This window comes from Colius striatus, chromosome 8 (genome assembly GCF_028858725.1).
Source record: "Colius striatus isolate bColStr4 chromosome 8, bColStr4.1.hap1, whole genome shotgun sequence".
In the NCBI taxonomy this organism is placed as follows: Eukaryota; Metazoa; Chordata; class Aves; order Coliiformes; family Coliidae; genus Colius; species Colius striatus.
Window position 1 is genome coordinate 6,402,208 of NC_084766.1, and position 10,079 is coordinate 6,412,286.

Consider the following 10,079-nt stretch of genomic DNA (forward strand, 5'->3'; position numbering starts at 1 on the left):
ATATAAGAAACGGTAGGAAGGAAAAAAAGTCTGATTACCAAAAAAGAAGTTTGTGGTCCTACATGGATCTGCACAAAGATTGTGATCTCTCAGATTGTACGTGTACTCTGCAAACATAGGCTCCAAAACCCAGTGTTGGAAGCCTCTTCACAAAAGCAAAATGAATGTCTAAGCTTACAATTCTCTTTCAAAATATTTAGCTGGGAATAGGATAAATTCCTTGAGGATGTTCTGTATTGTGGTACGTAACTATATAAGTTCTTATCAGTGGCTATGACCGAGAGCCTGCATCTGCTAGAATCCCCAAATTCCATTGTCTCACCTGACCTGGGAAATGCTGCTGGTTTTTGGAATGACTGACATGCCCTCAAAGAACCACTCTCTCCTCTTTGAAATTGCTTGTGAGTTTTGTATCACCTGAAAGACTGCCCAAATGTCATGTTTTTTTAGTGATACAGTGTTATTGGTTGTACACAAGAGTCAAGAATCTCTCTTTTTACAGAAGCTTGTGAAGTTTCTCGTTCCAAACTTTATCATTCCCGTATTAGTTTGCATTTTTTTAATGACATACTTCTGACTCAAGTGGAAAATATATTTGATTATTGTATAATAATTAGGTAATATTAATCTGAATGGATGTAAGCTGGTTAGAGGAAACAAATCTAACACTGTTCTTATTGTCCACCAGAGGTCACTTACAGGCCACTTTTATTCATCATTGTCTTCTTAAGCGTCTGCTGTTTCTCTTATTAAGCACTTCTGGATCAGCTGTGCAAATGCTATATAGCCTGAAGAATTTTCAGTGTGAACTGACCCTATCCTATATTACTAATTTTTCCTAGTGTTCTTCTGGATTCTTATCTGCTCAATATTCACAAAACATTTCTCAATGTGCACTTCAATTAAGAAACAAAATATAGCTTCTGCTGCTTCAACTGTGTGTGAATCTTGGCTGCTGTGTTCATTTATGGAGGCTTTTGCTTCACAGATTTTTGTTGCAGCATAAAGAAAACCCTCAAGACATCTTTACTTGACCGAACAGTTGTCAAATGTGAACAACTCATCCAACTTTGGCAAAAAATTGTGCATCATCTGTTGTTGCAGCTAGAGTGAAAAAGCTGGAAATTAGACGTGGTGTTTTATGATCTCTTAAGCATCAAGAAGAGGCCTGTGATTGAAAGAGTATGAACAGAAAATTACCCCATTCCATTCATGTTTCATTTACAGCAGATGAAAGAAAAGCAAAGGAGGACAAAGCAGGACAGCTTTCACATTATATCTTTCTAAGAGCTCTAAGTAAACTTACTGTATGACCAGCTATTAAAAATGGTGCTCCATAATGCCTGGTCTGAGGATTTTCTGAAACAAGGTTATTCCTAGGGTTTTGCTCTTCAGAAGTTTTTAATCCTGACTCCAGTTGTCTCAATGAAAACTTTGAAATACTTTGTAAATTCCTGGTTTGAAGATAAGAGCACTCTGTTTGTCTGACATCAAAGTGAATCAATGAGCTAGCTATGCATTTCTATCCAGTGCTTTAGCCATATATTCTTTTGCAAGTGTCTAGAAGCTGTCACCCTGCAATGCTGTGAAGAAAATAATTGGATATCGTTCCCACTTCTGTTATTCCCACATGATATTGCTTCTGGTAAAGAATACTGAAAACTGATGGCTCCAAAGGCAAGCTTGAAACTTCAAAAGCCAAGTGTTCTCACGTGCTGGCCTGCATGCTTCTCCAAGGAAATCTGCAGAGAGCTGTACCATATATCAAAGAGCAGCCAGACATAAGACTGTTCCCCCAAATGAATGATATACAGAAGGAAGGTACATTCAAGGATCTAAAGAGTGAGGAACTCAGTACTCAAACCAGGAATCAGAAGAAACAAATAATTCTGGAGGAAGGGGAGGCTGTGCAGAAATAGACAGAAAATCCAGTGGTGATATTTAATAATTTGTGAATACTCAGCCAGCTGACCTTGAGCTTTTTATTTATCACTTGATGTAGGAATTTACTGTAATCCTGCAGATTTGGATACTGCATATAAACATGCCGGGTTTGCCACAGCTTAGTGCAGTTTCTACTGTGTGATAAGTATGCTTCAGCAAGGTGGTGTCCTGACCTGACAAGAGCCTAGGGGTGGGGAAATCCCTGAGAATCCTGTCTGCTTCACACTTTTGCAGGCAAGAAACTTTGAGCAAAGTTCAACAGACATTCAACAAACCAGAGGTTTTCGTGGGTTACAAGATGAGCCCTGGATACCATGAGTTGACAGCATATAGATACCACGTGTTATTCTCAGCCAGAATTGCAAAGGTTTGTGTGGAAATTTCAGCTTCTTTTTTTAAAAAGAGACCCCTAATCCCAAATCTTTGTTTAATAATATTGGCTGTACAATGTTCTTATCAAGTCATGACTGACAAATAGCACTGCTCTGAACTGATGTTGTCATTTTATTCTTACTGAGACTAAATTTATTCTAGGTCCTGAACATCTCTTTCTCAGCATTATATTCTGTTCTTAGTTTTGCAAAGGTCCCTGTGGCAATAACCCACACACTATTCTTTCTACTGTACTTGTCCACACAGTGGTACCATGAGCCAGCTGGACAGTGTGAGCTCTATTGAAAAGTTTATTCTAACCACTAACTGTATCACCAGCAGTATGGGAAACAAGTAGTAAGTGATTTACTCAAAAGTTTAAAGATACATTCTTTCATGTTGTTTCTCAAAATCCCATATCCCCATTTTTAAACATAAATGGATGTGGGCAATGTTTTTCCAAGGATAATGCAGAGTACATTGCAGGAAAGGCAGTCACTGCAGTCAAGTGAGACTCAAATATCCTTTCTTCTCAGTAATTAAAACTAAATCCATTGACTGAATAAAGGAGGAAAACCTTAGAGTCAAAACCTTTCAGTCCCTGCAGTTTTTCTGATTTTCTAGTTGTTCAATGTACTGTATAATGCAGTCAATGTCTGCCCAAGGCCAGGCAAAGAGCAAAGGGCTCACTTCCAGAATGTCACAAGCAGTGCATGTAAATAGGGGTGGTAAGGCCGAGGTAGGCAATGATCAGAATTGTGCAAGACAGAGATAAGCCAATGAGCAATCTCTTCCCAAAAGAAAGCACAAAGTTAAGTTTTTTAGTAGAAATGTAAGGGATTTTTTTTTCTCTTGGCAGGCTCATCCTCATGGTACAAATCCAGCAGTTTTCTGGTCCATTTCTTCTTTACTACGTTCTGTTGTGCTGGCTGTGAGGGAAGCCAGTGGTGGGCTAAGTTTCACTGTGTGTTACTGATCAAGTAAAGCTGTTGGTAAGTAAAGGTTTCTTTTGCTGTAATAAGTAATTTGACCATACTGAGACCATACAACCCTTGCAGGTGCAGACATGCTGATTAGAAAGGACTTTTGTAGGCTGCACTACTGGAGCACAGCAAGAAGAGGAGGATTGTTAGCAGGATATATCTGATTAACAGCATTCTATCTCTAAATATTCTGTGTACCCATGTAGGATCTGCTTTTAAGGAGCAGTTTCCCTAGTACCTGGCTTCAGTGGGCCTTTCCTATGCTGTTTGACTCGGGTTTCAGGCTAATAACTCAGAGTTGTCACCTGCAAGACTAGATTTGGAACAAGGACTCTTATGATCTTTGCTGAGAAGGCCTGCAACTGTGTAAGCCTTGGGACCTGAAGACTATCACAATGTCCACATTTAGTGGGATTCTATACGTGGGGTTGTCCATAAATATAAACATGGATTGCAAAACCTGTTTTTTCTATTTCAGCTCCCTAAGATTTATTCCATTTTTTGGGAGAACTTTGGAATGCTTTGCTTTTGTATCTAAACCGTTGCTGTTTCAAATTGTTGTTTGCCTCTTTGGGAAGCGGTTTCAGTTCTAGGAAACCCTACCACCAATTTGCCAAAGGTAAACAGGCACTTCAGCTCTCCTAGAATAAAGGATTCGGTTGGCCAACTTGGAAAACATTGGAGGTAAATAGATCTTATCTCCTGACAGGCAAAATGCATGGTTTCATTTAGTGATGGGCCTGGCAGCATGAGTTTAGTGGTTGGACGTGATGATCTTAAAGGTCTTTTCAAACCGTAATGATTCTGTGATTCTGAATCTGTGAAAAACAACAAAAGTTAATGTGAGGTTGGATCTCTGCAGGGAACAGGCTACTCTGAGAGCTTAATATCTTGTTTTCAAGGTTTATTGTCATTATTTTGAGCTTTGTCTTGTTGCCTTCATGGGAGACAGCAGAAATGTCAACTTCCCTGGTATTGGATAATTAAGGCACTATAAAAATTCAGAAGAAGGAAATCCTTAGAGAGCTGTTAAAAACCGGCTTGAGTCCTTGAAGCTGGATAAAGAATATATACCAGGATTCAGGTTTTGTTATACTAGTTAGCTAAATGGCTTTCCTTATTTTATTTTGGTGTATGGTGTTGCCCTAGATTTTGATGTGAGCCTAACGGAAGAAGCACTAAGAAAAGTGGTGCTTCTTAAACTTTGCTTTTTATCCTAATGATAGTGTTATCACAGGAATAGGCCTGTGATTATACTTCATATTGTGCTTTATCAGATGAAACATGACAGGGAAGCTGCTCTCTGTGGGTAATCTTTTCTGAAGCTTAAAATAAAGAGAAATAATTGGGATGAATAACAAAACTCACACTGGATTTGATTTTCTCTCCTTAGTCCAATCTGTCAACCAAATGGTCCTTCCTTAGGCTTATTTTTCATTGGGACTGATACAACTGGGAGAAAATATGGCCAGTTGACTTTGCTATGTGGTTTATTTACTACAAAAATTTGACAGCTCATGTTTGTGGTAGTTTCATTTTGGTTTGTTTTTTTTTTTCAGTTAAATGCAGAATACATGGGACATGATTGCCTCAAATTTGACCCTCATATTAAAATCAAGGACAATAATTGTGGTGCAGCTTGTCAGAATGTCAGGTGGAGCTTTATCTTAACATTGTTACTGCCTGTTACTGTTCTGCTCAGAGAGGGCAGCAAAGTATTGCAGATCTGGGATCCAAAAGGACTTCATCTCTGAAGTATAATGCTGAGGAAGAAATGTATTTTCTTAATATACTAGGTTTAAAAGGAGAAACGGAGGCAATCAGATAGTTGCTACTTAAATGCACTTAAGCATTTTGTCCTTAAAGCTGTGGGTGTTTACTAGCAGTGGAGATGCTATCAAGAGAAACAGCTTAGTTATTCTAGACTTACACATACAGTAATCCTGATAGGTGTGGAAAGTCCCAGCAGAAACACAGTAGTGGGAGAGTTCAGTATTCGTCCCAAACTGGAATAATGTGTGACTCATTTGGCAGGAAGAGAAATGCTTTAAATTTACATGTACCATGAACAAAACATTGAAATGGATGTGAGATTGATGGCTGTTGCTGTATTAGGTATTTTCATTACACCTTGAGATTTTCTGATTCTTATAAGCTTGGTTGTTTCTTTTCTTGTTTCTGTACATCAGGCTAGATGAAATGGTCCAGACGCTATCCTTGTTTCTTGGTCTTTTGCCTGAAGGCAGGACTGTATTTCCTAGGCAATGTAGCCAACTCCTTTCTGGGCAGCCCTTTACAATAATGCAAATTGGGACATTTAGGCAGTTGCTCTGCCAGATTTTTCATAGATCTATTGACTTAACAATGACTCCGCTTTAGCCTTTCAATGCCTTGGCACCTTGGCTTGCACTGTTGGTGGTAAAAAGTTCAGTTGACTTAGATAAACTTGAGCAGAAAATTAATTTCTTCCCAGTAATTCAGTGCTCCTGCAGCCAATGCTTACCTGGAAGAGATGGTCCCAAAGGTGAAAAGGGAGAACCAGGTACAGAACTATTTAGCAATATTGTATTTTTGCCTCTCCTTATGATCCCTTTAGTCTTGTTTCATTTTGTCTTTTACTTCTTTTCTTCTGCCTCATTAACCTTTTTGTAGGCTCTGCACAATTTCAGGAAGCCGAAAGTGATTTCTGCATTTATAATGCTACTCTGGGTACTTAGATTTAAGAAATAAAAAAATGCAATACATTTTCTCAGCAGCCCATAATGAAGAGAGGTAATGACATATTAATCTGATTGTACTATTTGTACTCTGAATCACTTACCAGGTTTCCTATGATACCCTACTAAATGATTATTGCTCTTTCTTTCCAGAGGCCAGCTCTCAAAACCAGAAATCATGCTTGCTAGAGTTGGCTACTAATCTGATGGTCATAACTTGATTGCTTCATACTCACTAAGGCCTGACAACAGAATTCCCCCAAGGCACCATTTGTCAGTTAGGTAAATTTTCCCATGCACTGCTGCAAACGGCAAATAGATCAGCAGGTGCCTTCTGTCCTGTGCTAGAACCAAGTCACCTGCTCTCCCAAGCTGCCAAATCATTGTTTCTGTCCAAACACTTCAGTAGTACTGTATCCCACCTGTGTTATAGTATGTATATCACACCTCTTGGAATTGGAGAATTGGTTTTCAACCTCCAAGCTAACTCCCAGTGTTATCAATACCACTTGCTAGCGACTATGACACAAAATTCATCTGTCTTCTGTAATTTCACAGTTGAGTTAAGTAAAGCCAGCACTATCTGTTTCAACGAACTGCTTGAGAGGTATCCTTAATCTTATGATTTGGTTCAAATATACATCATATACTGTGGTGTATGTGACTGTATTACAGCTGAAGTATATTGGCTTTGAGGTTTTAGAGCTTGCATAGCTCTACAATAACACGAGACAGCATTTATTTCATTGGATTTTCAGTTCTGTAAGTAAGTGTAGTAAAGAATTTTTCCCCAAAGTGAGGCATTTCTTAGCAAATGAAATTTTTCCACAGGAACAACTCAATTTTCCTGAAAAGATTTTATTTTCTGGGAGTAGGGGAAGAGTCAGTATTTGGACTCTCTCTAAGCACTAAGAAAACATAGTGAGAGAAAAAGTAGAAAGCTTTTAAACAATTTTCTTTTAAATTCTAGGGCAAGAATTGAGTAGTCTACAGGGTTTCAAAAAACAGAAGGTCCAGGGATAGAAAGAGATTGAGGACCACGAGGAGAGAAACAAGAAGGGGAACATGGAAGTAAGAAATAAATTTCTCTTGTTTCTATAATTTGATTTTCAACCTTTTAAATGTATTTTGCAAAAAGCATTTGTGTTAAAGTCTGATACTTTTACAACATCACTTGAGGAAAGGTGTGATTTCCAGGAGCACTATGAGCAGAAAGATAAACTATTTCTTACATAAGTGATGAGTTGACCAACACAAATGGGAGAAAAAGGTGTCTGTAAAGAGTCACTTAGTTTATTGTTGTCTGTGAGTGAAATAAGAAACCCTTTGTATCCTATTTCTTTTATTTGTTGCCTGTTCATGTGGTTTTTACTTCATTTTAAATTAATTTTTAAATGTTTTACATGTGTTTTGCCTTTGAGAAGTGTGCTTTTCCCTTTGAATACATGATTAGGCCCTGAGTATTCAGAGCCCACACAAGTGTTAATCCAGGGGGGCAAATTTTCTTGTGAAATTCCTGTTTTCCTTGGTATTTCCAGGTGTCTATTTGACTTCAATTGGATTCTGCCAAATACTTCAACAAATAGTCTGTTTATTGCTGGTATTAGCTACTTCTGAAGCACAATTGTGATGCAGACAGGTAACTTTAGCATGATCAATTTGGAGTTTAGTGCAATTATGTTGAATTTTGTTTCTAGTTTTGATTTTAAAAAACATCAAGGATATCGGTAAAAAATATTTATCTCAACTGGAAAAGATGATACTTTGACAATCCCTTTGTGCAAAAGTTGGAAGTGCACTTGCCTTTCCTAGGAATGAGTCTGAGAACACAGCTTAGAAAGATTTAATAGCACCTACAAATCAGGTTTATATGGGGATAAGTCAGGCTGAAGGCAGGTTCATGTGTCTGAATGGAGAGGGTGTACTTTACAGAAACTGAAATACTGGAGAACCAAATAATCTGCAAAAGTTAAGACTGTGCAGTAAAATGAGACTCTGGAAAATGGAATTACTTTAATTGTTCAAATTCATATGCCTTAATTGTTTGTGAATTCTTGAGCTGATGAATCTAAGAAAACCCAAAGTTTTTTCTCTCAACTATGTTGTTGATGTAGAAGTTTTTTCCCATAAAGATAGCCTGGAGTAACCAGAACCAGAGTACATTTAGAATTGTTTTCTCTTTGACATACAGTTTTGAATCTCCTAATAAAATACAGATTTTTTTTTTTTTCCCATCATTATGAATTGTGTTTATCATAGTGTAGTAAAGCTAATAAGTTACGGCATCCCCAGCAGGCTGTCCTATGAGTTTCTCAGAAATGTAGCACCAGGGAAGCATTTTTTAATGCTCTTGAAATGAATGGAAAATGTGAATATATTCTGTCTTTGAGATGAGCTGTAGACTTGAGGGAATTTCTCTCCATGTGTTGCTTCTGATACATTCTTTTATCATTTAAATAATGGACAGTGTCTGTAGTCCTATGCCATTTCAGTATTTAATGATGGCTTTCCTCCTTAGTGTGCTTTTAGTGTAGTTCTAGAATTGACTGATAATATGATCACTTAGAGCCTGGGGTGGTATTTGTTGTCTGGGTACAGGAGTCCACTGACATGCATATTTTGTTTTTTCTTGGAGTTTTGGCTATTTTTGTTTTTTCCATGAGATAGGGAAATGAAATATTCTGTCACTACACAGGGGAATAAGCCAGTAAAATGCCTAGTCAGGTTGCTTTATGTGCAGTAGCATAATATAAGAGAACAAGATCTTTTTTTGGCAATCTATATGCATCTGTACAGGAGATGTAGGTCAAGATCTAAAATGCAGCAGAAAATGTTTGTCTTAAATTTATCACAAGAGCCTACTAGTGAAATGGGCTTCAAGTGGAATTTAGCTCATGCAGAAAAACAGGAAAAGGACTTATTTATGTGATTAGGTCCTTAATGTGAGACGTGAGCTCTCCTGAACTCTTGTTCAGAGGAGCTGAAGAGAAGTGCTGAAATCTGTGAGATTTGGCAGGTCATTGCATGGGTGCAAGCTGATCCTCAGACTGCACAGAAGTCCACAGGGCAGGAATAAGATGTGGAAATAGAAAATGAGCTTTTATTAAGTCATATCACTTGAAATTGTTTAACTCAGCAATTAGATGTGCCCTAAGTTCTGGGTTTTTTCACCAGGTATGTTAGGAACATCGTTCTTCAGTATTATCTTTCTTCAGTGTGTGTTGAAAAGAGGGAAAGAGTTTGAAATTTTGTTCTATTATCTTCCAAGAGGCTTAAATCAACAACCCTTATGACCCTTAATTTTGTATTAATTATAAACTAATCTGTATTTGCTGTTATTAGAACCATCTCGTTTAGTGCTCTGCAGAGCTTCTGGGTAATTTGGGATGAGAGCAGCATTTGCTAATCAGTTGCTGGATTTGTCTTGCTAAAACACAATTTCAAGCTAAGTACAGGCTAAGTAAGAGCTATCCTGTCATAACTAAAAAAAACACAATCTCTGAAAAGCTCTTTTCTTTATTTTTCAAGTGGCAATTTTCAGTGTGACATACAAGGTGGAAACAGGAAGCTGTTTCCATCAATAGCAACTTGTACTTACTGCTTTAGCTTTAAATTATAACACATAAATTAGGGGGAAGGGATGGTTAACTGAAGCTCAGACTAGAGGAGAAATGTGTCCTTTGCACTACATCACACCCTCACATGTGAAACATGCAGAGTTAGGAGTGTTATGCAGGGAAATCCATGCCCTTAGTGCTGCCAAAGTGGCTCTGTCCTTTGGCCTAGCACCTAGAGACAGAGGAAATGAAACATAATGTCTGGATTGTAGTTTTGCCAATAATGCCCAGGAGAAGAAATAATGCAGGAGAGCCTGGACGCAGAAATGCAGTCTCATATCTCTTTTAAGCTCTCTGTCAAACCTCTTAGCACTACCAGCATGACTAGATCCTCTGCGTTATCTCTAGGGAATGAATTTATCCCCAGGCACCTACAGTTAACATTTCTTTTTATGGTCTGTGACCCTAGTGATGTTTCAGACATCTGTTGCTTGATCTGTTTAGAT

The 10,079-nt window shown here is 38.0% G+C and overlaps 1 pseudogene; it reads left to right on the forward strand.

Moving 5' to 3' along the window:
• Positions 1 to 5,663: 5,663 nt before the first annotated feature.
• LOC104562941 (mannose-binding protein-like) lies at positions 5,664 to 8,079 on the forward strand (annotated as a pseudogene).
• Positions 8,080 to 10,079: the final 2,000 nt, after the last annotated feature.